Source organism: Salvia miltiorrhiza, chromosome 4 (assembly GCF_028751815.1).
Source record: "Salvia miltiorrhiza cultivar Shanhuang (shh) chromosome 4, IMPLAD_Smil_shh, whole genome shotgun sequence".
Lineage (NCBI taxonomy): Eukaryota > Viridiplantae > Streptophyta > Magnoliopsida > Lamiales > Lamiaceae > Salvia > Salvia miltiorrhiza.
This window is the reverse complement of record NC_080390.1, coordinates 11440990-11468395: the sequence shown is the minus strand read 5'-3', so window position 1 is coordinate 11468395 and position 27406 is coordinate 11440990. Positions and strand designations below refer to the sequence as shown.

General features: G+C 43.9%; 1 long non-coding RNA gene across 1 annotated transcript; it reads left to right on the top strand.

Annotated features, from left to right (window-relative positions):
• The first annotated feature begins 3015 nt into the window (after window positions 1-3015).
• On the top strand, window positions 3016-6028 carry LOC131022717 (uncharacterized). The gene is made up of 3 exons (XR_009101398.1): window positions 3016-3269; window positions 5231-5294; window positions 5802-6028. It is a non-coding gene; the product is annotated as an uncharacterized LOC131022717 (long non-coding RNA).
• Window positions 6029-27406: the final 21378 nt, after the last annotated feature.

Sequence of the window (27406 nt, the reverse complement as noted above, 5' to 3'; positions counted from 1 at the left end):
AAGTGACGTTAAAGAGTAAGTATCCGTTACCCTGGATCGATGATCTGTTCGATCGACTACAAGGAGCGAGCACTTTTTCAAAAATTAACTTGAGAACGGGATACCATCAGCTAAAGATACGATCGGAAGATATTTCCGAAGACGGCATCGCGTATGCATTATGGCATTACTATAAACTCAAAGATGTTTGGAAGATATGTCTTTCAGTTTGACGAACGCCCCGACAGTGTTCATGGATCACATGAACCGCGTTTTTCGCGAGTACCTAGACAAGTTCGTGTTAGTCTTCATAGACGATATCCTGATTTACTCGAAGAGTAAACGAGAACACGAAGAGCATTTGAGAATCGTATTGGAAAAATTACGAGCTGAAAAGCTTTAAGCGAGGTTAGCAAATGAAAGTTCTGGCCTGAAGAAGTCAATTTTCTCGGCCATATTGTTTCTGCGAGAGGAATTAAAGTGGACCCAGCGAAAGTCCAAGCGGTACAGGAGCAGAGATTGCCAACCACACCGCACGAGATTCGCAGTTTTCTGAGATTAACAGGGTATTATCGACGTTTTATTGAGGGCTTTTCAGAAATCGCTAAGCCATTGACGCACCTGCTAAAGAAAGAAGTCAAGTCCGTCAGACGGACGAATGTAAGCGAAGTTTTCAAGAGCTGAAAAAGAGGCTCACAATAGCCCAGTGTTAGCTATTCCAAAAGCGGATCAAGAGTATGTAGTTTATACTGATGCATCGAGAAATGATCCAAGATGTGCACTGATGCAAGAGTGAAGAGTTATAGCGTATGCTTCGCAACAGCTGAGACCACACGAGATGAGTTATCCGACGCATGATTTAGAATTAGCAGCCGTAGTGCATGCTTTGAAGATCTGGAGACACCATTCCTACGGAGTACGGTGTGAGATGTACACCGATCATGAGAGTCTCAAATATTTCTTTGAGCAAAAAGATTTGAACATACGACGAAGAAGATGGCTAGAGTTGATGAAGGACTACGATTGTGGAATAAATTATCACCCTGGGAAGGCTAACGTAGTAATTGACGCGTTGAGCAGAAAGAATCAGGGAGAGTTAGAATTTCTCCTTACTCGAGAAGAGAACCTAATCGAGGAATTCGAGAAGATGAATTTGGAGGTAGTAATACCACCACAAACGACAGAAATAATAATTTCTGCGCTGAACGTTACCCCTGACCTACGATCGAGACTGGTCACAGCCTAGAGAGTGGATGAGAAGATGGAAAGTTTGCGAATAAAGATTCGAACCGAAAAAGTAGAGAATTATGAAGAGATGTCAGATAATGCCTTTTTGTTTAAAAGAGAGTGTGTATACCCGATAAAGAAGAGTTGAGGAATGAGATTATGAGCGAAGCTCATGACACCCCTTACACCACACATGCGGGCAGTATAAAGATATGCCAAGACTGAAACGACACTTTGATAGGAGAATAAGAAGCGAGAAAGGGCATCTTTCGTAGAAGGATGTTTAACGTGTTAACACGTGAAGGCGCCACTTTGGCAACCTTATACAATTATACCTATTAGAGACTTCCACAATAGAAGTGAGACCACTTAGCCATGAATTATGGCATCGATTAGCAAAATCGAGAAAAGAAAACTCAACAATTGAGTAATTGTGAATAGATTCTGTTAATGATAGAAACGATGATTATGTGAGTTTTTCCCTATCTCGGGGAGCATGTTATTTTCGAGTTAACAAGAACTCAAACCGAGATATATAGGACCTTATGATGTATTAGAGTAAGTAGGCCGTGTAGCCTATAAACTAGCGTTGCCTCTGAGCTTCGCGAACGTCCATGACGTTTTCCATGTTTCTCAATTGAGAAAGTTCGTGTTTGATCCAAAACACGTCATCTATCAAGAAGAAGTGTCCCTGGAACCAGTTTTGAGTTACGAAGAGATAGACCTGATGCTATGCTGGACTGGAAGATTCAATAATTGAGGGACAAATCGATTCCTTTGATGAAAATCCAATGGAGATATTATAGTCAAGAAGAATCAACATGGGAAGTTGAAGAGAAGATGAAAGAGAAGTACCCAGAGCTTTTTCCCGAAGAAGAATGACTCAAATTTCGGGACGAAATTTTTTTTAAGGGGGGTAGGATGTAGCACCCCGTACTTTTCCTCATGTTGTGAGATAGTGTCTTAACACTAATAAGAGTACCGAGATGTCGAATTACGAGACTATTTTTTTTTATGAGCAGATAAGACGGATTGTCTTTTAAATAGAGATACGAGTGAATAAACCGATGATGGAATTAGAGTGATGAGATTTGAGAAATGAGTTGAGATAGAGATGCTGATTGATTTTAAGCTGAGATTTTATTTTATTTCCAACTACCGGGAATAGAGTTACCGGATACTGATTTATTAGAGATTGACTGTCCTATTAAGAAAAATAGGAATACTGAGTTGGAAATAGAGTCGAGGAAGAAAGAGTGAGAATCTTCGATAAATAGAGTCGGTCAGAGAGACGTCTAGCTTATTTGAGCCTGCCGACTATTTTGATGTGATGTTATGTGAATTTACATGACTGAATGATTATGTGATTTTCGTGATGTGTGTCATTGTGACCGAGTTATTATGATTTTTATTTGAGACCTTAGCACTTGGAATTTTTATTAAGTTTACAAAGCAAGTGCAGTTTATTTTTATCGAGAAATCGAATGATGCCGGTTTATGAAAATTTTTCCGAGCATAATATTTTTTTAAATTATTTTTCTTCCTACGAAGAGGAATATTATATATATGTGAGTGCACTAATATGAGTGCTATAATTATTATTTTGATCACCTTTCTCACACTTTATTTTAATTTCCCATACCATATGTTATATGCCTAAATTTTGCTAAGTATAGAATTGAGAGAGTAGAGATTTAGAGAGTAGAGATTAAGAGAGTGTAGAGATTTAGAGAGAGAGAGATCAAGGCATTAATGCCAAATATTCTCTAAGATTCACAAATCTTTCCAAAGATTAGCCAAATCCTTCTATATCTTGCAAAGGATTTTCCTCTCTCTTCTCCACCCCATTTTCGATCTCTCTCCCTCTCCCTCATCTCTCACTTCACTTCCACCATTTTTCCTCCATTGATGAAACCTTCGAAGCTTCACCCAAGTATGCCAAACACATAAATCACTACTTAAATCCTCCATAAACACATCCTATTAACTTGAATTCAAGAGAATCCTTGAAGGAAGGCTTCAAGACTAGAGAGAGAAAGTTTGAGTTTTGGTGAAGAACTTGAGTAAGTAATCTCTATATTTATAGATTAGACTTGTATGATGATATATATGAGTATACTTGAAGGATTGGAGCAAGAAATCACCCCCTCCCTTTTTCTTCATAATTTTCGAAAATTTGGGTGTTCTACCCTTCAAAAATTTTTCTTTTTCTTTCCTTGAATTGAGGTGAGAAAAATGATCTATGTGATGTTTGGTAATGATTTGTGTGTGTTTTGAAAAGCTATGCTTTGTGATGTAAAAATTTGGTTGAGTTAGTTTACCCCAATTTGGAATTTTTTTGAGTTGATGATCAAGGTGATGAATTGATGATGAATATGAGTCCATGAGATGTATATGATGATGATTGATGGATTAAATTGAGTATATGATGTCAAATGATGATTTTGATATGAGTTAGTTTACAAAAATTTGGGTTATGTGTATATATATGCCCTTATATGTAAATTGATGGTATAATTATGTGAGTTTATATGACTAAAATTGATAGATATATGATGAGATTAAAGATCCATGTGAGTTTATAAAATTTCTTAGAGTTTAGTTTAATAAAAATTGGGACTTTCTTGTATATATGTCTATTAAGTGTTTTGGCTTAAAATATATGTTTTTGAGCATGATATTAGTGTTTTATTATGTATGATTAAGTCTATTGTTAACTAAGTAAAAATTTGACTTGAGATGGTTTATGAGAATTTTTGAGTTTTCATATTTTTAAGAAGTCGATGATTGATAAAATGTGGTCTATTTTGATCTATGACCATTATGTGAAAGATGTCATGCTTTTGTTGAGAATTTTATGTTGATATATGAGTTTTTCACTAGAGTTAGTTTACATGATAAAAAGGGAAATATATGTGAAAAATGAGTTATATGAAGTATGAGGTCATTTTGAATGATTGAGTGTTTTAAGCATGAAATTGAGAAGAGGATTTACTTGATACGTTGTTGAAACGTTTCCCTTGAGATTTGAGTTAAGATGTAAAAGAGGAGAGTTAATTTGAGTATGATGAGTATTTTAATGTTTTTGAATGTTTTTGAGTGTTATATGTGTTTAAATTGAGCTTTGATTGGTTTTCCTTGAAGGAATGTTAATTTGAGCATTTAAGAGTTTGAGATGAGTTTTTGATGATTTTTCGTAGGCTACTGACCTACTGTGATCGACGGTTTGTCGATGTCAAAAAGCTTTGAAAATTTTACAGAATGTCCCTACATGAGTCTTGAGCACCTCTGTAAACTTTCAAGTCATTTGGACTTGATTTACTATTTTTATAAAATGCAAAACCAAATCTGCACATTTCTGCCGAGAATTTCAGAGAACAGGGGACAAAGTCATTCATTTCAGTGACTTCCTGTGTGATCTAGCTTTCCAAATTTTTATGGTATCAACCTTACTGTATGGGCTAGATATCCACCAAATTTGAGCGCAGTTTGACAACGTTTACTATTTTGGAAAAATCAAACTTTTCGATTGCTCAAAACTGCCGAATATGGTAGACCGTGGTAAAAACGCCATATCTCCCAAACCACTTGGAGTTTCTGACTCTACTTTTTTTTAAATGAAACTAGACTCAAAGACCTTTCTTTTGGTATGAGTCTGGAGTCCAGGGGATGTCGGAGTCAGAACGTGTTAAAGTTTGAAGTCGAGTCTGTGTAAAAACAGAACATGTCTTGATGATGTTTGATGGTATTTTCTTATGTGCCTTATGTGATTGTGTTGCCTAAGTGTTTGAATGAGATTAGACGAGTCTTATATGAGAGATGAACCGAGACTTAGAACCATGATTTTCTTGAAACCTATCCTTGGACTTAAGGATTTGAAATGAGTGAAGAGTTTATGTAGAGTTGGTTAAGGAGATAGAATATAATATAGAGCATGAGTTGAGGCATGAGTTTTTGTCGTTGAGTTTCTAATCGGGATTCATTTTATGACATGAACCTTCGATGATGACGATGATCCCTGAAGACACGAGCAGAGCAAGGAAGTAAGTAACTCCACTTTGACGGGAGTTTTTGAGTAAGGTCTTCAGGTGGGCAATATTTTGAGTATATGTTTATCATATGAGCTTTCTAAAATGATGTAATGATGTTAAGAACTTATCAAATGCTTTGAGATAAATGATGTTTGAGAACTGTTTGACTTGCCAATTTTCGATGTTGAGCTTGTGTGTTACCCTCTACTGATGAGACGAATTCGGTCCTGCCACAAGCGGGATTTTGTGCACAGAGGTGACTGTGAGCCGTCTTCGGGTCGGCCGGTCACGGTACTTGAGAGGGAGGCCTACTTCTCAGTACCTTTGATGATGAGTAGTGGATGTGGTACATACATGATGAATGTTTAAACTGCGCAGTTACTTATTTATGATGTTGATTATGAAAACTGCATGCACAGATTCATTGATACTAACTTATTTCTGTGTATTGCTGAGATGTGGCAAGCTTCAAACTTATAGCTCTAAGAGCGCCTTTCTTGTTTTTCGGCATTTGCCCACGGAGTATTATATACTCACGCCCTGCATGTATTTCTAAATGTGCAGGCTAAGCGAGGAGTGAGATTGGTCTGGTGCTGGTGGGGGATCGTTAGATGACGTATTTACTTTATCGTATTTCCTTTTTATCGATAAAGTCTTGATGTGAAGTTACTTTAAATATGAATCAAGTAATATACTCACGGTTATGTGTCTCCATACATGTAACTGGTTCGCCTTTTGCTGCGATACTCTGCATATTATGTTTCCTTATGAAAAATAAGCTATACCTGTTTTGTTTTTGTTCGTGAAATTCCTGATAATTAAAAAGTTACAATGACATTGACGATTTTACCCTTGGGTTCAATTAATAATATTTTTCTTAGCATGCTTTGATGTGAGCTTCCGCTTGATGTTCGACCTACTCTTCTATTCCTTTATTCTTTAAAAATAGTCGTATCGATACTCGTACCCCACTATCACTAGTGTAGGGATTTCGGGCTGCGACAGGCATCAACATAGTCGGGAAACTGCCCACAGCACCAGGGGGCAAATGCTTTCTCCTTGTAGCGGTGGACTACTTCTCTAAGTGGGTCGAGGCTGAGGCCGTGGGGAAAATCGACGAGGTGACTGTGGAGCGCTTCATTTGGCGAAATATATGTTGCAGATTTGGAGTCCCAAGGATCATTGTGTCGGACAATGGAACCCAGTTTACAGGGCAGCGAATCGCGGATTTCTGTGACCGGATGGACATCACCCAACGATTCGTCTCGGTGGCTCATCCACAAGCGAACGGTCAAGTGGAGCTGGCTAACAGGACAATATGCGATGGGATTAAGAAGAGGCTGAATCAAAGCAGAGGCAAGTGGGTCGAGGAGTTGGACACTGTACTTTGGGCTTACCGCACTAGCCCAAAGACAGCCACTGGCGAAGCACCATTCACTCTGGTGTATGGATCTAACGCGGTGATACCAGCGGAGCCAAGGTTGGAGTCATATCGGATTACAACCTACAACACTGAGCACAATGCTGAACTCCGTCGAGCAGAGCTGGATTTGGTGGAAGCACAAAGGGATGAGGCCTGGGTCAGAGCAGCAAAATGCAAGAGCATCATCAAGGCAGGATATGACAAGAGGGTCAGAGCGAGGAAATTATCCAAAGGCGACCTGGTCCTTAAACGAGCTGATGCATTAAAGGCAGTGGGCAAGTTCGAAGCCAATTGGGAATGCCCGTTCATCATCACAGAGGTCTTGGGTGGTGGAGCATACACATTGTCGGATCCAGACGGTAGAGCTCTCCCCAGGCCATGGAATATCAACACTCTCAAAAAGTTCTATGTATAACTGCTACTCAGCAGGAATGATGAAATTGTAGACCGAATACTCTTTTTCCCCACAGGGGTTTTAACGAGGTTCGGGGCCATGATATCAATAAAATTGGATACGTGGTTCTATGGAATTTCCCGGTGTTGTCTCATGTATTTTTCATTATCGTTTTTTCAAATTGCATATTTTACTTAACATGTTCATGCAGAGGCATTGCACATGTCACCAGAGGGGGGAGTAGGGTGTATACCCGTAGCCCCCAATTTACAAATTCAAAATTACTTCTCAGCAAGTCAAGAGAAAGGCAGAGGGATGCTATCGTAAGCCGCGAAAGTTGGTTGCACCCCCAGGGTCTTCCATGCTCCGCGCAGAGGGATGCTATCGTAAGCCGCGAAAGTTGGTTGCACCCCCAGGGTCTTCCATGCTCCGCGCAGAGGGATCATGTTGTCACCAGAGCAGAGGGATGCTATCGTAAGCCGCGAAAGTTGGTTGCACCCCCAGGGTCTTCCATGCTCCGCGCAGAGGGATCATGTTGTCACCAGAGCAGAGGGATGCTATCGTAAGCCGCGAAAGTTGGTTGCACCCCCAGGGTCTTCCATGCTCCGCGCAGAGGGATGCTATCGTAAGCCGCAAAAGTTGGTTGCACCCCCAGGGTCTTCCATGCTCCGCGCAGAGGGATCATGTTGTCACCAGAGCAGAGGAATGCTATCGTAAGTCGCGAAAATTGGTTGCGCCGGCCAGGCCCTCCATGCTCCGCGCAGAGTGTTCTCTTAACCGTAAGCCACGAAAGTTGGTTGCACCCCCCCGGGTCTTCCATGCTCCGTGCAGGGTGTTCTTTTAATCGTAAGCCGCGAAAGTTGGTTGCACCCCCCGGGTCCTCCATGCTCCACGCAGAGGGTTACTATTTAATCGTAAGCCGCGAAAGTTGGTTGCACCCCCCGGGTCCTCCATGCTCCGCGCAGAGGGTTACTATTTAATCGTAAGCCGAGAAAGTTGGTTGCACCCCCCGGGTCCTCCATGCTCCGCGCAGAGGGTTACTATTTAATCGGAAGCCGCGAAAGTTGGTTGCACCCCCCGGGTCCTCCATGCTCCGCGCAGAGGGTTACTATTTAATCGTAAGCCGCAAAAGTTGGTTGCACCCCCCGGCTCCTCCATGCTCCGCTCAGAGTGCTCAACCTTGGATGGGAAGCAGCAAAGGAATGTTTGGATGGGAAGTAGCAAAGGAATGCTTGGATGGGAAGCAACAGCAAAATCCTCGCCAGAGGGTTCAGCAAAATCCTCGTCAGAGGAGTCAGCAAAATCCTCGCCAGAGGATTCAGCGAAACCCTCCTTAGAGGAGTCAGCGAAATCCTTGCCAGAGGATTCAGCGAAATCCTCAAAGCAGGAGTCAGAAAGATCCCAGAGAGGAAGATCAAAGAAGCGCTTGGAACAAGCACATCGGGCCAAACCAAAGACGTGTCCAGCTGAAGAATCATGACTCAACCTAAACACCTCTAGATTGACTTGCAATAGAACAAGGACATCCTAGTGATGGTAAGTTGACCCAGTGTCATCTCTCAAGGAAAGTCTTTAAAGGCTTCTAATTGTATCGCAGGAAAAAAACAGTAAAGAAAGCAATAAAGGTTTGATTATTAAACTAAAACTTAGAATTAAAAACTTAAGTAAAAACCGAACTTAAAATTAAACTAGGCGAATTAAACTATTAAACCCTAGGCAAGATTTTAAAGAACTTAAATTAAACCTAACTTAAGAAATTAAATACTTGTAAATTAAAAACCAACTAATCTAGGCGTGAAACTAAAGTGCATAATTTAAATTGCATAATTAAAAAGAAAGCATAAACATGAATGAAAAACGTAAACATGATTAAACAAAATAAATTGAATTGAATACGAAATACCGTAAACGTCTTGAACGTGTAATTGTGTCACGCAATCACAATCCAAGAATTAAAACTAAACAAAACTAAATTGAAATCTAACTTAAAGCAATAAAAACTCGAACTAAGAAAGCAATGAAATTCCTAAGCTTTGGATGCCAACAAATTGCAAGGTGGCGTCTAAAACTAGGGCAAAAGATTGTGTATCTGAAAGAAAAACTAGGTCCTATTTATAGACTTCGAATCCCTATGGATCACCATGGAAGTTGCCATGCAAAGAAAAATTCTAAAGGCAATAGAATCGTGCAAAATAAGGCAACTTCCAGCTGGATGCGCGCTTCTGGAAAACACTCCTACTCTCGCCAACTTCGCAGCTCTCACCAAAGGAATGGATGATTTCCCTGACCTCGCCAGAGAAATGGTTTGCCAGCGGAATGATGATCTCTCTGGCATTCGCCAGAGGAACGGTGAATTCTCTGCTATCGCCAGAGGAACGGCGATTTCTCTGGCTTCTCTGACTATTGAGCGCTAGACTTTACTTCTCTGATGCTGGCGCTTCTCGGCAGAGGAATAGGTGATTCCTCTGCTCCGGCTTCTCGATTCCTCTGACTAGCGACTTCTCTGACTAGTGACTTCTCTGCTCCTCTGGCGATTGGTTCCGCTGCTCTGGCTTCCGCGCGGGGTTTTAGCTCTGGCGCGGGCCTTCTCGGTTCTGGCACGGGGGTTTTGCTTCTCTTCCATGCTAGAGCGTGCACAAACACACGATTCTTAGCCCAAATTCTCCAAGATTTGCACTCTTCATCTCGAAAACTTAAATCTCCTGCAAGGCATAAAATAGACCATAAAACGCACCAATTTCCAGAAGATTTAACTTAAAATAAGCACATGCAAACCCCTAAAATTAGAACAATTAGGCATAAATCAAATCACAAAGACTTCAACAAAAACAGAAAATCATACCATACTTTACAAAAACATACATCATAATGGGAAATCCGGGAATGCAAGCTCAACATCAACAAGCAACAAAAATAACACAAAGCACGAGGGAAAGCAGGAGTAGCACAAAAATCCAAAGGCGAGTCAAATGGTGAAGAAGTTTCATTCAGAAATGCCAAAAAGACAAGCTATACATCAAACGCCAGAGATAGGTATTAAGTTTTTACAAATTAAAAAGTTACAAGAATGTTCGTCAAGTCAAAAAAGGGAGATTAGGGCCATCAGGGAGGAGGAACGGAGGAGTCTGGAGCAGTATCAGAGGGCTTGGAGGCAGCAGCAGCAGAGGGATCCGGGACAAGGGCAGGGACAGCAGAAGACTTGGGAGCGGTGGAAGCTCCACCAGAGGAACCACCTACCTCAAGCACCAGCAATGTCTCGGAGAATTGCACCGGGGGCAGACGTTGCTCCATGTTCAACAACTTTATTGCCTCAGAAATATACGCATCCTTGTTTTGATACAAGGCATAAAGTTGTCCCACGGCGTCTGCTGAGGAGGCAGTATCCTCGAAGGCGGAAGCCTTCAAGCCAGAGGGCAGCGGGGGCTCCATGCGGAACTGAGCAAAGCTGTGGGGGCCAGCGCCAGATCCGCCCCTCAGTTTTTCCACAAATTTGGCCAGAGTTGCGCAAAAGGAGGGCTGGTACTTCGGGGAGAAGAACGCCGAACCAGGATAAACCCCAAAGGCGAATTGGGGGATGGCTTTATTCAAGACCGGGTACCACCACGCGGGCTTCGCTGGGGCCTTAGCATCAATCCCCAATAGCCTGTTGAGGTCCTCGTCCTTGATATGATCCATCAAGGCCCTCATGTCCAGAGTCGCGATCTGCTCCTCTGACGCTCCTACCATCTCCGCCGCTTTCGTGGATATCTCTCGAATAATGTGGGCGAAAATGGGCGCAAACCCCTCCAGGTAGTCGGGATGCTTCTGGAAAGCTGCCAGAGTGCCCTCCAACATGAAATCCAGGAACCGCTGGCCCTGGGGAGAGACAAAGAATTCCAGGCGTTGGTCCCTGGCCCCCAATGCATAACCCCGCACCTGGGCATTTTCACACGCCTTTTTCCACTGGCGGCAGGTGTCGTTATGCTCCCGCTGGTACGTCTCCCGAAATCGGGTAAGGTTGTCGTAACCCTCCTTTTTAGCCCTGGCCAGCTCAGAGACCAGGGACGCCTTTTCCACTTCTAGCTCAGCGACGCGAGCCAGAGAAGCCGCAGCCTCCGCCTCAGCCTTGCTAAGACGCTCCACTACGCTGGCAACGTCGTCGTCACGCTTGGCTATGGCCTCTTGCTCATTTTCTCTCTCCTTTTCCAATGCATCATAATCTTGGATGCACTGGATGGCCCCCCAAAGTCGGGACTCCACCTGCAAGAAGTAAAGCGAGTAATGGCAGACCAGAGAAATAACTTTTCGCCAGAAAAATCAAGAGGTTAGTAATTTAATCTTTAAACAAAAATATAAAGTGCAGGATACCTGAAGAGCCAACTGGCCAAGATGGCTGGCCAGAGTCTCTCGTTTCAATTTCCCTACCACCTCCTTGTCCTTCGAGTGGACACGGGCAGATAGGGCTTCAACAAACTCCTACCCCGATAGATGTGCAATCGGACCAGGAACAATCACCTCTGTCTCCTCAGCAGGAGGGGCTACAACCTTGCCTTTACCCTTTCTGGTAGCTCCTGCCCCACTAGCAGACTTCTTCGCGGGCTCCATGGACTTGCCGGCCTTCTTCAGGCCCTCTTGTTTTTCCTTTTCGCCCACAGAGATCAGAGAGCCCCTCTTCCTCTTCTTCGTGAACTCGGGAGTGGCGATGTCTTGGGCTGAGTTGGGAGAAGGAACTTCGTCAGTAATGTCCACAACAAGGACATCTTCTTCACCAGCACCGGATACCCCACCGGCGCCAGAACGTCTGCGCCTATGAATAAGGCCACTGACATCAACCTCCGGATCCTCTGAGCTGAATGTGCGCAGGGCCTCCACATTCTTCCCCTTATCAGGGCGAAAGCCCTGGGAGGGGGTGACCATCCCAGAAGTCGCTGTCATCGGGTGAGAGGTGTCCACCTCGGGCATGGCTGGTTGTTCTGAAGGGCCCGTACGGGAAGCAGAGCCTCCCGAGCCACGTTCCCCGCTGCGAGTGGGAGAAGCAGCGGCAGCCAGATCTAGCCCACACTTGGTCCTCCAAGCCATGTCTGCAAATAAAAAATTCTACACTGTTAGAATCAGGGTAACCAAAGTCAATATATTTTCTAACACATATTTTTTACCTATTGATGCCTTTGGATACAGGGGAAATAAGCCATTAGCTGCCAAAGCCGAATTGTTTTCGGCAAGGTATCTACAGGATAGGGGCTCGACATCATTCATGGCATTGAGTCGGGCTATAACCCCTAGGTCAAACTCAGAGGGGGCGCCCGGAGAAGCTGGCTTATAGGTGGTCCGAGGGCTGTGCCACTCCAGCTCCAGAGCGCCATGATCGCGCCAGGAGCCAATAAGGGTGCGCACATAGCAGTATTGAAATAAAAAATCTTTGTCATAAGAATTCAAGGAAGAAAGGAAGGTGGTGGGATATTTCTTAAGGCCAGCAAAACTATACAAATGGCTGCCTTGCATGCGGAGAGATTGGGTCTGAAAAAATAATTTGGCGGTGTTTCCAACACCGTGGGCGCGGCACAGAATGTGGAAAGCGTATAGTCTCCGGATGGCAGAGGGGGTAATCTGGTAAAAGGGAATGCGGTAATGGTTGGAGACATCAACCAGGAGAGCAGGGGGAGGAAGCCTTAGGCCAGCGTCGATCTGGGCCTTCCAAATGGCCACCGTTTTATGATCACGAAGTTTTTCTGGGGGCGTCGAGGCTTTGGAGAAGGCCATGAATTTTAGGTCTTCGGGACGACGACATTTGGCTTTTATCTTCTCCACCGCCGCGACATCAAGGCAAGATTCGGGAATAAGTTTAGGAAGTTGGGGTGCCTTTTTAGTTCTCTTTTTAGGCCTGAAGGGACTTTGAGTAGCCTGAGAATCGTATGAGGCGGAGGGGGAAGGAAGGTTTACGGGATCCTGGGGGTGGGGAGAGGAAGACGAAGAACCTTGGGGAGAGGGAGAGGGCGACCGCGAGGGTTGGGGAACAGAAGTGGAGGCCATTGTCAGAATTTTTAAAATCCTAGGGTTTCTAACACGCTCAATCAGAGCACCAACAAATCTCAAAACTACTTACACTAAACACAAAATATCGGGAGAGGAGGATACGCGAGTTACCTAGGTCAGAGAAAGATCGACGGTAAAGACTGGAACGGAAGGGTCGCAGAAAATACGCCGGAACATGGAGAGGGTCACCGGAAATCGCAGATGAAGGAATTCGGAAAAACTGAAGAAGATGAATAGTGGAAAGTAAAAATTCAAAACTGACTATGTAACGTACGCGGGCAGCTATCAGTATACGGGATGAACGACGCGTGGCCCTAAGAAGCAATCGACGGTCGAGGATTTCTACGGGAGGCGAAAGGACGCGAAGGCTAAAAAAATAACCTCGGGATACGGAAAAAGCACTGTAGAAGGGGCAGGCATTTAATGCTGATGACGTCATCCACGCGGGCGAATCCTCTGACTAGTTGCACCATTCCAGAGCAAACCAGTCAGACCAGATGGGGGAATAGCAAAAATTTCAAAGAGAAATTTACAGGGCTTACCTTTGCTTTCTTACAAATATTAGAACTTTTATGTCTTCATGATTTGCAGGGATCAAGGAAAACAGCACATCGCTGGTCTTAACATTACTTCGCTGGTTGAACACGAAGAATACCCGGTTCAACCAGACTAGAGGGGGGAGTAGTTGATGAGGAGTAATATATGTACAGCAGAAGGAATGCTTTCACCAATGGAATCACGGGAAGCAGCGAGGTAGATTTCATCAAAAGAATCATACTCGCAGAAGAATCATCCTCACCAGAGGAAGCGCACTCGCCAGAGGAACCATCCTCGCCAGAGGAATCATACTCGCCAGAGGAACCATCCGCACCAGAGGAATCTCGCTCACCAGAGAAGTCACTTTCACCAAAGGAGTTTCGCTCACCAGAGAAGTCGCTTTCACCAGAGGAGTCTCGCTCACCAGAGAAGTTACTTTCGCCAGAAAGAATCAACAAAAGCACGGTGAAATCTCCCGCGTAAAGACAAATTTACCATCATACCCTCGACCACGCAAGGTGCATGCGTGGGCACTGATTTTACTATTTTTCCCTCCTATGTAATCTATAAATAAGCCCTGAGCTCGTGCTTTGTAACTTACGTTATCTATAATTCTCAATACAGCAACAGTTTTCTCTTGTGTTCTAGCATTCCAATTACGTCTTTGTTATTTTTCGGTCGATCAAACTAGGTATAATCCACATTTATTTAATAATCTACCGAAAAATCTCTACCCATCTTTCTGTATCTCACCACAGGGCAAAAATAGGAAACACAAAAAGAATGAAGAAGTTAAAGCTTCAATCAGAACATGGTACCTGGACAACGGCTGCTCGAACCACATGACGGGCTACAAAGAATATTTGATTCAATACGTTGATAAAGCTGGATCAAAAGTTGCATTCGAAGACAACTCAATAGGCAAAACAAAAGGCTATGGTGTACTCGACATGGGTAATGCTAGTATCAGTAATGTTAGTTGTGTTTCTGGACTAAAACATAATTTGTTGTCTGTGAGTCAATTTTGTGACAGCGGATTCGCAGTGAAGATCAAAAAGGATGAATTCATTGTGAGAAACAACTAGAAGAAGGTGGTGCTAAGAGGAATCAGGCAAGGAAGTCTCTACGCCGTATCATGGGAAGATAGCCCGCCTGAAACTTATCTCATCAGCAAAAGCAACTCAGAGCTCAATTGGCTATGGCACAGAAGGCTCAACCACCTCAAGTTCAAGATGATCAACGAACTTGCTAAACATCAACTGGTAGAAGGTTTAATGTAGCTACTTTGAGGAACAGGAGATATGACATCTCTGAAAAGGTAATCACCAAAAAAGAAGGGCCTCTGCAGAGAAAAGGACGATCCTGAGATCTTTGCATTTAATGCGGCTATATTTCTAGAGTACGTGGCTTCCTTTAAACTTTAGAGGTTTAGTCCGAGGAAGAATGTTTAACTGATACTTGACTTTAGTATCAGTCCGCTAAATCCACGTGGCTCGCATTAAATAATCAGTCGTAACTGATTCTTAGACTGGTTAGTCAAATATCAATATTTGACTTTGCCTTAATCGTCACATCAGTCGGCAACTTCAGTCTTCAGTCCTCCAGCTTTAGTCTTCAGTCTTCAGAACAACAACTTAACTAGAAAAGAACTCTAACACTTGAGTTCGAACAGTTCTAGTCTATTACAAGGAAGGCCTACTGATTTTGGTATCATCAAAACAAGGAATAGGATATTTCATTAAGTTCCCAACACTTTTGTACGTCGAACTTCTAATCATTATCTTATCTGAAGCTTGTTATATGAAATTTGTCTATAGTTTGCGAAACTGGAGTCAAGTTCTAAGCATCACTCATTTGGAGCTTGAAGACCGGAGTTGAGTGATAGGCATTATTTCATTTGAAGCTTCAAATGTCGAAATTATGTTATGAGCATCATTTCGTTTGGAGCTTGACAAACCATTTCTAATTTTGTGAGCATCGTATTGTTTATAGCCAAAATACTCGTAAGACCATAACTGGCTTGTGAGTATCATCTCGTGTGGAGCTTGAAAGACTATAACTGACTTGTAAGCATCATCTCGTCCATAGTTTTATAGATTGGAGATGAGTTCCGAGCATCACTCATTTGGAGCTTGAAAGACCGTACATAAGTGCTAAGCATTATCTCATTTGAAGCTTAAAGGACCAAAATTTAGTTATAAGTATCATCTCGTTTGGAGTTTGGCAACCCACTTCTAACTTATGAACATCATATTGTTTTAAGCCAAAATTGAGTTTTGAGTACTGATGCGTCTTCGACTTTTGGGCCATTTGGCCCTATTTTTCTCTTTCTTTTGTTTTGTTTGAGTCGTCTTGGGGAGAAAACAGGTTTCAGGAGGAAGAAGGCTCAGTCCAGGGCATATGCACGAAATATGGTCAGAATGGGCATTACCGGAACAAAACTATCCAAACTTCCAGAAGTGAAACTTATCAGGAAGAGAGCTCGGCGAAGTACCCCTCAGAACCATTCGAGGCGCGAGAATCTCCGAAGTGTACCACCTGGTGTGAGGCTAACCGAAGGAAGCAGTTGGTAAGGCCATTACAGCAGTCGCAGTCAGCATAGATGAGCTATATATGAACCAGGAAGAGAGCTCGACGAAGTACCCCTCAGAACCATTCGAGGCGCGGGAATGTTCGAAGTGTACCACCTGGTATGAGGCCAACCGAAGAAAGAAGCTAGTATGACCATTCCCGTCAACAGCAGTCAGCAGCTGGAGCTATATATGGAAAGACGTGTGGAGGAGATTGCATGGAAGATTCTGGCGAATTCTAGCAATGGAAGGATCTGGAATAATGTGGAATCAACAACAAATCCGCTGGAGATCCATTATCTATCAAATCAAATCAAGGATCAAACTAAATATGGAAAGAAAATAATCTGCCAGATTTGGTCTGCCGGCTAGGGTTTGACCACTACTGAACTGCTATTTAAAGACCAACATGTGTGGCTGCCAAAAGAGGGGGATGAACGAATTTTTACACTTACACATCAGTTTTTAGTGCTCTTCTAGACTTAGACTTTTGTTAGTTCACCAAGAAAATAATTTACTTTGTCATTTTACGTTTTTCGCACCAAACACTTTATTTATTTTTCGTATTTCAATTGCGTTGTGACGAACAAAGCCAAGGTTGTTGCCTTAGGTATTTTTATATCAAGTATTTCAAATTTCCTTTCATTCATGTGTTCATTTTATTTTGCATTTATGTTTTCCATTATGTGTGAGTAGTTCCCTTGGTGAGGTTTAAGGGATGGAAATAATTGTTGTCAATATGTAAACATTCGTGAGGCATTTGTTCTTTCGGTTGAGTCTCGTGGTTGCAGACGGATCTGTGCCAAACCATGGACAGTAGGGGCCTAACGGGTGATCTCCGTTCGATAAAACGCTGTTCGTGTCAAGCAAAGGCCAGGGTATACCAGGGCGTGACAACCGGTATACCCAAGACCGAGTAGCTGAGCATCGTCAACAAAAGGCGTTGTAGATCCGGAAGGTGGGGAAAGGATTGATGGGATACACTGTCCTTCCTCAGTCTTGGGCTTCTCTAGAGACTATCCATCAACTGTGACGAGGCATAAAGCCATGGTTATCAAACGAGGAAAGCAATCTCGGCGCCGTAGCATGTCTATGACTGGTCGGCTGACAAAGCCGGAAATGGTTGTGTCCAGGAGGCATGTGTCACTCAAAGTGCGGAGTTGGGGACCTCGGGAGAGAAGGTTGGTGAGGGTCATACTTGGTGAGTAACGGGTATGACTACCATCTAAGGAGAAGTGAAGTACTGCCTTATGACCGGGGAATGTATGACCTTCGGACCAAGTGACCACAATGGGATCAACCATCCTAAGTGTGAAGTATAGCCTCTTGAAACGCCCCAATGTCTTTGGGCCACGCCTTGAGTCTATACGGATCATGGACGGATCATCAGTATGCCTATGACCGAAATAAATATTGACAACAGTTATGACCTAACCGTAAACTTTACCCCTTGTTATATTTGATCTTTGTTTAAGTTTACTTGTGCAGATAAACAGGTTGAGACCGTGACAACTCAATTTGTGCACCCGAAGAGTAAAGTAGTTCCTCACTCTCCGTGGGATCGATCCTATACTTGCTGCTAAGACTGTTCTTTGGTTGCGAGCAATAGGAGCGTGTACTGTCCGTCTGGGGCATACACAAATTATTTTTGATACCGCGCGCCGGGCGACGGGCGCGCGTCGTCGTATCAAGTACGTCTCGTATGAAATTTGATAGATCACTGATGCGTCTTCGACTTTTGGGCCATTTGGCCCTGTTTTTTCTCTTTATTTGTGTCAGTACAGGTCTGTCCAGGGGGAAAACAAGGTTGTGGAGGAAGGAAGGTCAGTGGAGCAGAAATGGAGGAAATGCGGTCAGAATGGGCATTACCGAGCCCAGATTGCTAAGTCATGCTTACCAGCATGGAGCTTCGGCCAACAAGTACCTCTCCAATTCAACTTGGGGCATGGGAACCTGGAGCAACCACCTGGTATGAGCCACACCGATAAGAGCAGTCCGTCTGATCGTTACCAGGAGAAGCAGACAGCTAGAGCCATAAAAGGAAAGGTCAATTTCGGAGATCTCGAAGAAACAAGTGGAAGAAAGAAGAAGAAACTGGAAGGATCGAAGGAATGGGAAAGGTTGACTAAGTTTGCAGCTGGACGCCATCTTCAATCAGGATCAATCAAAGATCGAGCTAATTAAGGAAAGAAGATCCCAGCGAAGATTTGGAACCGGCGCAGCTAGGGTTAGGCCTCTACCATCCGGCAGTATAAAAGACTAACGATGTGCAGCGTGCACAACTTCTTGGCACCCAAAAAACTCTTGTTTTACTTTAGTTATCATTTTAAGTTCGCCGTGTGTGTCATTCAAAACAATTTACATTTCCGTGATTTCCCCTATTTTAGTGTGTGTTTTCACTTTGGAACAAGTTCGAGGGCTTGAAGCCTAGGTACTATTTATCTATTTCAGTATTTCTTTTCGCTCTATCATGTGCTCAATCCATTTTACATTTATGAATTATGTTATGTGTGAGTAATTCTTTAGGTGAGGTTTTAGGGGTGGAAGTAATTGTTGTTGACATGTAAACATTCGTGAGGCACTTGTTCTTCCGGTTGAATCTCGTGGTTCCGGAAGGATCTGTTCGAAACCATGGGCAGTAGGGGCCTAACGGGTGATCTCCGTTCGGTAAAATGCTATCCATGACAAGCAAAGGCCAGGGTATACCGAGGTACAACAATCGGTCTGCCCAAGACCGAGTAGCTGAGCAGCGTCAACAAAAGGCTTTGTAGATCCAGAAGGTGGGGAAAGGGTTGATGGGATACACTGCCCTTCCTCAGTCTTGGGCTTCTCTAGAGGCTATCCATCAACTGTGACGAGGCATAAAGCCATGGTTATCCAACGAGGAAAGCAATCTCGACGCCGTAGCATGTCTATGACTGGTCGGCTGACAAAGCAGGAAATAGTTGAGTCCAGGAGGCATGTGTCACTAAAAGCGTGGAGTTGGGGACCTCGGGAGAGAAGGTTGGTGAGGGCCATACTTGGTGAGTAACGGGTATGGCTACTATCTACGGAGAAGTGAAGCACTGCCTTGTGACCGGGGATTTTGTGATATTCGGACCAAGTGACCACAATGAGATCAACCATCCTATATATGTGAAGTATAAACCCTTGAAACGCCCCAATGTCTTTGGGCCACGCCTTTGGTTTGTATGGATCATAGGCGGATCATCAGTGTGCCTATGACCGAATGAATGTTAACAACAGTTATGACCTAACCGAATAACCTCACCCCTTTATTATTATTGATCTTGTTTATTTATTGTGCAGCGTATACAGATTGAGAATTGGGACACCTCAGTTTGTCGTAGGAGAACAAAGTGGTTCCTCACTCCCTGTGGGATTCGACCCTACACTTACCGCTAAGGCTAAGTTCTTATTGTGAGAAGTAGGAGCTTGTATTGTCTGTACTGGGCATACACATGTATTTTGTCCGCACCGCACGACGGGTGTGTGTCAAAATTGGCGCCGTTGCCGGGGAGTGACGCGCAGCAATTTTGTTCTCTCCTCACTCCATTTTCCGCTACTGGTGTATGCGTGGAACTCGTAGAGCTGTAAGAGCATTGGTGTTTGATCCTGATATTGATCGTACAGAAAGACGACTGCGCGCAGGAGCACGAATAGCGAGACGCGAAGCTATGGCAGAGGCTGAACAAGCAGAAGCCGTACCGGAGCAGACCCTCCGACAGTTGGCGTACCCAACTAACCTCAACCTGAGGCCGAACGGAATCACCCTACCCGCAAATCTGTTCGCACCTCGTCGGTATGACATGAAGCCCTCACTGCTTCAGATCTTACCGAAGTTCAATGGATACCCAGGAGATGACCCTCATACCCATCTCCAAGATTTCGAGATGACAATCATGCACCATTCAACTGATGAGCAGCAAGAGTATGTCAAGTTGATACTCTTCTCTTTTACCTTGGTGGACAACGCTAGAAGATGGATGTATGACCTACCCGAAGGCAGTGTCACTACATGGGCACAACTGCAACAGGCCTTCTTGGAAGAATTCTTCCCAGCAACACGAGTGGAGCGGATGAGATGGGATATCCGCAGCATCAGGCAAGATGGGCTAGGATCCTTCTACGAATACTGGACGAGATTCAAGAGAATGTTAAGCAATTGCCCCCATCACCAAATCTCTCCGGAAGATCAGGTGGAGAGCTTTGTAAAGGGCATGCGGAGGAACGATCACAGTCTAGTCCTAGCAGCCTGTAATGGATCATTGATGAGCAAAACCCCGCTGGAAGTCTTCCAACTGTTGGGCACCATGGCAGAAGAATCACGCGATGAAGGGCATGAAAGGAATCTGGAGAAACCAAGGAAAGCTGAAGAGAAGGAAGGGATGTCTAATCTGGAGAAAACTATGGAGAAGAGCATGAACGAACTCAAGGAACTTCTTTCGGGATTGACTATACCCAAGAAGATTCGCCAGTGTGGCCTTTGCGATGCCACTGGACATCAATCTAAAAATTGTCCAAATTTTGGTGAGGATATTGTTGATGTCAATGCCATTGGAGGACATGATGGGAATCCACGGAAGTACGATCCTTATGCAAATACTTACAATCCTGGGTGGCGAGATCACCCCAACTTTCGGTGGAAGCAAGATGGTCAGCCCCAACAGCAGAACAATATGGGCGCACCAGTGCAACGTCCTCAGTATAATCAGAACCAGCATCAACAACAGTACCAGTTAGGACCACCTCAACACCACAACCAGAATCAGCAACAACCTCCTTACCAACCTCCACATCGGAGAGCACCTTGAGAAGAAGCAATTGAAAGCATGGCTAAGGAGAGCGAGAAGTTTCGCAATGAAATTCGTGCCGGTATGAACCAAACTAACCAGCAAATTAGTCATTTGACTAAGGCAGTGGCCAAACTAGAGGAGAACGCTGGTAAACTCCCAGCCATGGGAATCAACCCCAGAGAGCATGCCCAAGTGGTACTAACCGAGTTTCCTGAGGGAGAGGAGAAGGAGGAAGAATTGTTAGCAGAAGCTGAATTGCTTCGAGGAGGCTGGAATAAGAACGGGAAGGGTCCAACTGATGAACAAGCTGGAGGTAGCAATCCAACAGAAGCACCCTACCCGGGACGCTTGAAACAGAAAGCTAGAGAGAAGGAAGCAAGTGAAATGATGAAGATGTTTCAAAAGGTTGAGTTGAGCATACCTTTACTCGATGCTATCAGGCAAATCCCCAAATATGCCAAATTCTTGAAAGACCTTTGTTCAAGAAAAGTCAAGATGGAGGAAGAGGTCCGCTACGTGATGGGAGAAAGTGTTTCGGCGGTGATCCAACGGAAGCTACCCACTAAGCGAAAAGATCCGGGGATGTTCACCATTCCATGCAACATAGGAGGAACAAATATGGATAAGGCAATAATGGATCTGGGAGCCTCCATTAATGTGATGCCATTGGCTGTATACAAGAGACTGAATATTGGCGAGATGAGGAACACCCGTGTGGTCATACAGTTGGCTGACAGGTCCAACGCTTACCCTGAAGGAGTAGTGGAAGACGTGCTGATCAAGGTTGGAGATCTGATTTTCCCAGCAGACTTCTATGTTCTAGATACCGGACCTGAAACTGGAGAGAATGCCATACTATTGGGAAGGCCGTTCATGATGACCGCCGGAACCAAGATCGATATGAAAACCGGAATCTTGACATGTGAGTTCGACGGAGTTCAAGTAGAATTCAACATCTATGAGACCATGAAGAGGAAACAAGCAATGGAGACGGTGGACATGGTCGATGTATTTAAACCCTTGGTGCAAGAACAAAGAATTACTTTTGGTTCCAGGGATACCACAGAAAAGGTGATTCAATATGGTCTGACTGATCGGGATGCCGAACATATGGAGGACGAGGAAATGAAGGAAGCCATCATGGAACTCTACTCTCTCCGAGAAAGCACCTTAGAAGCCGAGGTGGAGGTAGACCAGAAGATCAAGGAATTAATACAGGAAGTCTATCTAGCTGGGGGAACAGAGACAAGCAAACCAGAGTTGTTGGCTCAGTATGGGCAGAACAAGAAGCTGCTACCTTCAATCCAGAAAGCACCCGTTTTGGAGCTCAAGCAATTACCTAAGCATTTACAATATGCTTATCTGGGACCAGAAGAGACGCTACCAGTTATCATCAGTTCTGATCTAACTGTCGTGCAGCAAGACCGATTGGTCAGAGTATTACGAGAGAACAGGGAAGCCATCGGTTGGACCTTAGCTGATATAAAAGGCATCAGTCCTACGGAGTGCATGCATCACATTTACCTTGAGGAGGGAGCCAAACCCGTTCGAGATTCTCAAAGGAAGATGAACCCGATCATGAAAGAGGTAGTGCTGAAAGAAATTCTCAAGCTGTTGGAGTTGGGAATCATCTATCCCATATCCGATAGCCAATGGGTGAGTCCAGTCCATGTCGTACCGAAGAAGTCAGGGATACACGTTGTGGAGAATGATCAAGGCGAGCTTGTGCCCACCCGATTGCAAACTGGATGGAGAGTTTGCATTGATTACAGGAAGCTGAATGATGCAACCAGGAAGGACCACTTCCCACTACCCTTTATCGACCAGATGTTGGAGAGATTGGCCGGTAATGCCTTTTACTGTTTTCTAGACGGATATTCTGGATACATGCAAATTTTTGTGGCACATGAAGACCAGGAGAAAACCACATTCACCTGTGTGTTTGGGACATTTGCATACCGAAGAATGCCGTTCGGACTATGCAACGCACCGGGAACTTTTCAACGGTGCGTGATGAGCATCTTCTCCGACCTATTGGAGAATTGCATTGAAGTCTTCATGGACGACTTCACCGTATATGGGAACTCTTTCGACATATGTTTGAAGCATCTAGAACTCGTCTTGAAAAGATGTGTGGAGAAGAGCCTTGTCCTCAATTATGAAAAGTGCCATTTTATGGTAAGGGAAGGAATAGTGCTTGGCCATGTGATTTCAGAAAGGGGAATTGAAGTGGACAAAGCGAAGGTTGATTCCATCGCCAAATTGCCTTACCCGACTACCGTAAAGCACATACGGGCTTTCCTTGGCCATGCAGGTTTCTACCGGCGATTTATCAAAGATTTCGCCAAGATTGCCCAGCCTATGACCAGACTTCTTCAACAAGATGTGCCGTTTGAGTTTGATGATGATTGTAAGGAGGCATTCACGATTTTGAAAAACAAGTTGGTGTCGGCCCCCATTATTCAACCGCCGGTGTGGGACTTACCGTTCGAGATCATGTGCGATGCCAGCAACCACGCCGTTGGAGCAGTACTGGGACAGAAGAAAGGCAAAGAGAGTTGCGTGATTTATTACGCATCTAAAACACTGAATCCAGCACAGTGCAGTTATACCACTACTGAGAAAGAACTCTTGGCGGTGGTGTTTGCCATAGAGAAGTTTCGTTCCTACCTTTTGGGAATGAAAGCGGTGGTCTACACGGATCATTGATCACTATTTTTATTAGCAACAAAAATACCGCAACTAACACGGTGTAATCGTAGTATAAACAGTAATCGGATATCGTATCCACAGGGATTGTAACACGAAATCACTTTATCTATTTCCTACACAAACTTTCACAGTATGCAAGTAAAACGAAATTGAAGGTGACTATTGAACTAAATTAACTAATTAAAACTAAAGAGCATAAAAACTATGACGATTAACTCAAATATAAGAAAAGTCTGACCCTAGGGATGTATTTTCACTAATCAACTATATGCACTCAACCTATTGATTCAATTACCAATTTTAATCCAACCCTGATGAAAGATCACTATGTTAATCACAAGCGTCTCTAACGACCACCTATGAATGTAGATTAATTAATCCCTTTTCGCATTCAAGACTCCAAGGAATACATTAACTCCCAATAGCACATAAAGAATAGCTTCCTATAGCTTCACCTATCGCATTCAAGACTCAAGGCTAACACTATATCATGCATTCCTGAATCGGCTGAACAATTATCACATTCAAGACTCAAATTGAACAGCTAGACATGTAAATCATTGATCAGATAATTCACAAGAGATTAAGCACCAGGAATCATGAATCATAAGTTGGAGGGCAAATTGATATCAATAAATCAAAAACACATAATCAATCAGCTATATACAAACCCTAGGTTCAGATTAAAAGAATTAGCCAGACATAATAAAATCAAACATAAACGTAATTAAATTGAAAGCAATTGTAAAAACAAATTATATAAAACCCGTAATAAAACGATTGTAGCGACTTGAATCTTCAATCCTGATCCAAGCCTTGAAAACTGGAAAGCTAAAAAGTTCTAAAGCTATGAAACTGAAATATGAAAGTTGAGAACTGAAAAACTAAAGCTGGGAACCCTAGATAGGTCTAAAGAGGACCTATTTATAGTCTTAGGGTGAAAAACCAAGTTCTAACCCGAAAAGAATTCGAAAAAACGTAAAAACGCGGAAGAAAACAAAACACGCGGACAAATCGGCGACCCGTTCGGCGGTCGCCGTTTTGGTCGCCGATTTTTGGCCATTTAACCCTTGAAAACGGCGATCGCCGTTTTTCCATCCGAAGAGTAAATGTCCAACAGAGATTTCGGCGACCTGGCCGGCGGTCGCCGTCTGGGTCGCCGTTTTCCCTCTTTAAATCATCAAAATTCGGCGGTCAACGCCCTTTGACCGCCGAGTTGCTCCTTTTCCGTCCCGACTCCAGAATCTTCGTCTTTTCTCGATTTTTGGGCTCGAAACTCTCAAAACTCTTTTCTCCAACATGTTCCTTACACTCCATGCTCCAATATCACTCAATTCTGCATCCAAACAATCAAAACTACACCCAACCGTGAAATCTCGAAATAATAGCAAATGAACTCCAAACAATAATAAAACGGGTGTAAAATTGACTTAAACTACAGAATATACACCATAAAAACCATGCAAAATGAGTGTTTATCAATCATGCCGCGTTGAAATATTTGATGGCCAAGAAGGAATCCAAACCTCGACTCATCCGGTGGATCTTGCTACTACAAGAGTTCAATATAGAGATAAGGGACAAGAAAGGAGCTGCGAACCTCGTAGCGGATCATTTGAGCAGGTTGCAACTGGAAGAAGATGACGGTATGCCCATTACCGATACCTTTCCAGACGAGAGACTATATTCCATGAGCATCCTAGAGGAAGAAGAAGAACTGTATGCTCTAATCAAGCAGGAGCCCTGGTATGCGGATATAGCTAACTATCTGATTACCAAAGAGTTACCATCAGGATTGACAAGATTCGAACAACGGAAGTTACTCGTGCAAGCACGATATTATTACTGGGAGGATCCATATCTCTGGAAGACTGGAGCAGATCAAGTCATACGGAGATGCATACCTGAGGATGAGCATGCCCAAATTTTGGACATGTGTCATGGAACAGCAAATAGCGGACATTTTGGAGGAAAGCGCACGGCCCACAGAATCTTGGAGAGTGGATTCTACTGGCCCACCATATTTGCGGATGCAAGAAAATAGGTACAGAGCTGCCCGAAGTGCCAGATGACTGGAGGTATTACCGCAAAGGATGAAATGCCACAAGTTTCGATCATGCCGGTCGAAATTTTCGACGTATGGGGGATTGACTTTATGGGACCCTTCCCAAAGTCAAAGAACTACGAATACATTTTGGTGGCAGTGGATTACGTATCAAAGTGGGTTGAAGCCAAGGCAACCACAAGCAATGATGCTCATACCGTGGCAGGATTCCTGAAGGAACAAGTGTTCGGGAGATATGGTATACCCAAAATTCTAATCAGTGACCAAGGGTCTCATTTCTGTAATGCCATTATCAGAGCACTAACCAAGAAGATGGGGGTGACACACAAGGTCACCACTGCATATCACCCCCAAGCAAATGGCCAGGCCGAGATTTCCAATAGGGAGATAAAGAGCATCCTGGAAAAGGTGGTGCACCCCAACCGTAAGGACTGGAGTGACCATTTGGGGGATGCGTTATGGGCATACAGAACTGCTTTCAAGACACCCATTGGAATGTCCCCGTTCCGCTTACTTTATGGGAAAAGATGTCACTTACCTGTGGAAGTTGAACATAAGGCGTACTGGGCAATCAAGCAAATCAATCTCAGTATGACCCTAGCTGGAGAAGCAAGAAAGTTGCAGTTGAGTGAGTTGGAAGAACTTCGGTTGGAGGCTTACGATAATGCGGTGCTCTATAAAGAGCGAACCAAAAGGATCCATGATGCCAAGATCAGGAAGAAGAAATTCTTGGTGGGACAAAAAGTCCTACTTTTCAACTCATGCTTCAAGATGATGGCTGGGAAGCTTCGTTCAAAGTGGTCAGGACCATTCGTGATCAAAGGAATCTTTTCAAATGGAAGCATTGAAGTATATGATCACAATGGAGTTGATACGTTCGTGGTGAATGGGCATCGCCTAAAGCCCTATCATGAGCTTGCTGAAGTAGGAAAAGAGAAGGAGGAGTGCCACCTTCTCGACCCTGAATACGAATGAAGAGTGAAGGAAGGTCGAGCTCAAGACGAGAAACAAGAGCGCTTGCTGGGAGGTAACCCAGTGTGGTTACTTCGGTATGGTCTATACCGAATTTTCTTTTTCTTTAAAGTTGTTTTGTTTTTGTTTGGATGCACTAACATGCAGGAAAGTCGGGCCGAGATAATTTGGAAAGAGGCCCAGAGGTTGATCCAAGCCCACTTTGCGTTGCAAAGTGTATAGGTGGAGAGTTAGGGATTGGAACGGTCTGGAAGAGGGCTTACAGAGGGAGATGACGCGAGCATGTCAGAGGCAGGCGGCGATGTGACTGCAACTCTTTGGTTTCCGCAGAAATTTGAATTTCAAATTTTGGCCAAGTTTTTTTATTTCCTTAAAAATTCTTTTTCTGCCATAACCGTCACACTTTCCATATTCAAAGCCTCAACCCACGATCTCCTTCCCCACAAACCCTAACCTCCGAAAAAAAAACTGCGACACCACGATCACCACTCGCCTCAAACCCTAAATTCCCATAATTACCGATCCTCCTTCTTAAAGACCAACCTTGCCTCCAAAAACCCCACAAAATCCGAAACTTCTGCACAAATCCTAAGTATTTTGATCTCTGCAAATCGCAATGGCCAAAACCAAAGGAGGAGCAGGCTCCGGAAGCAACCAACCGCCGAAGAAGAAATGCACCAAACTCCCA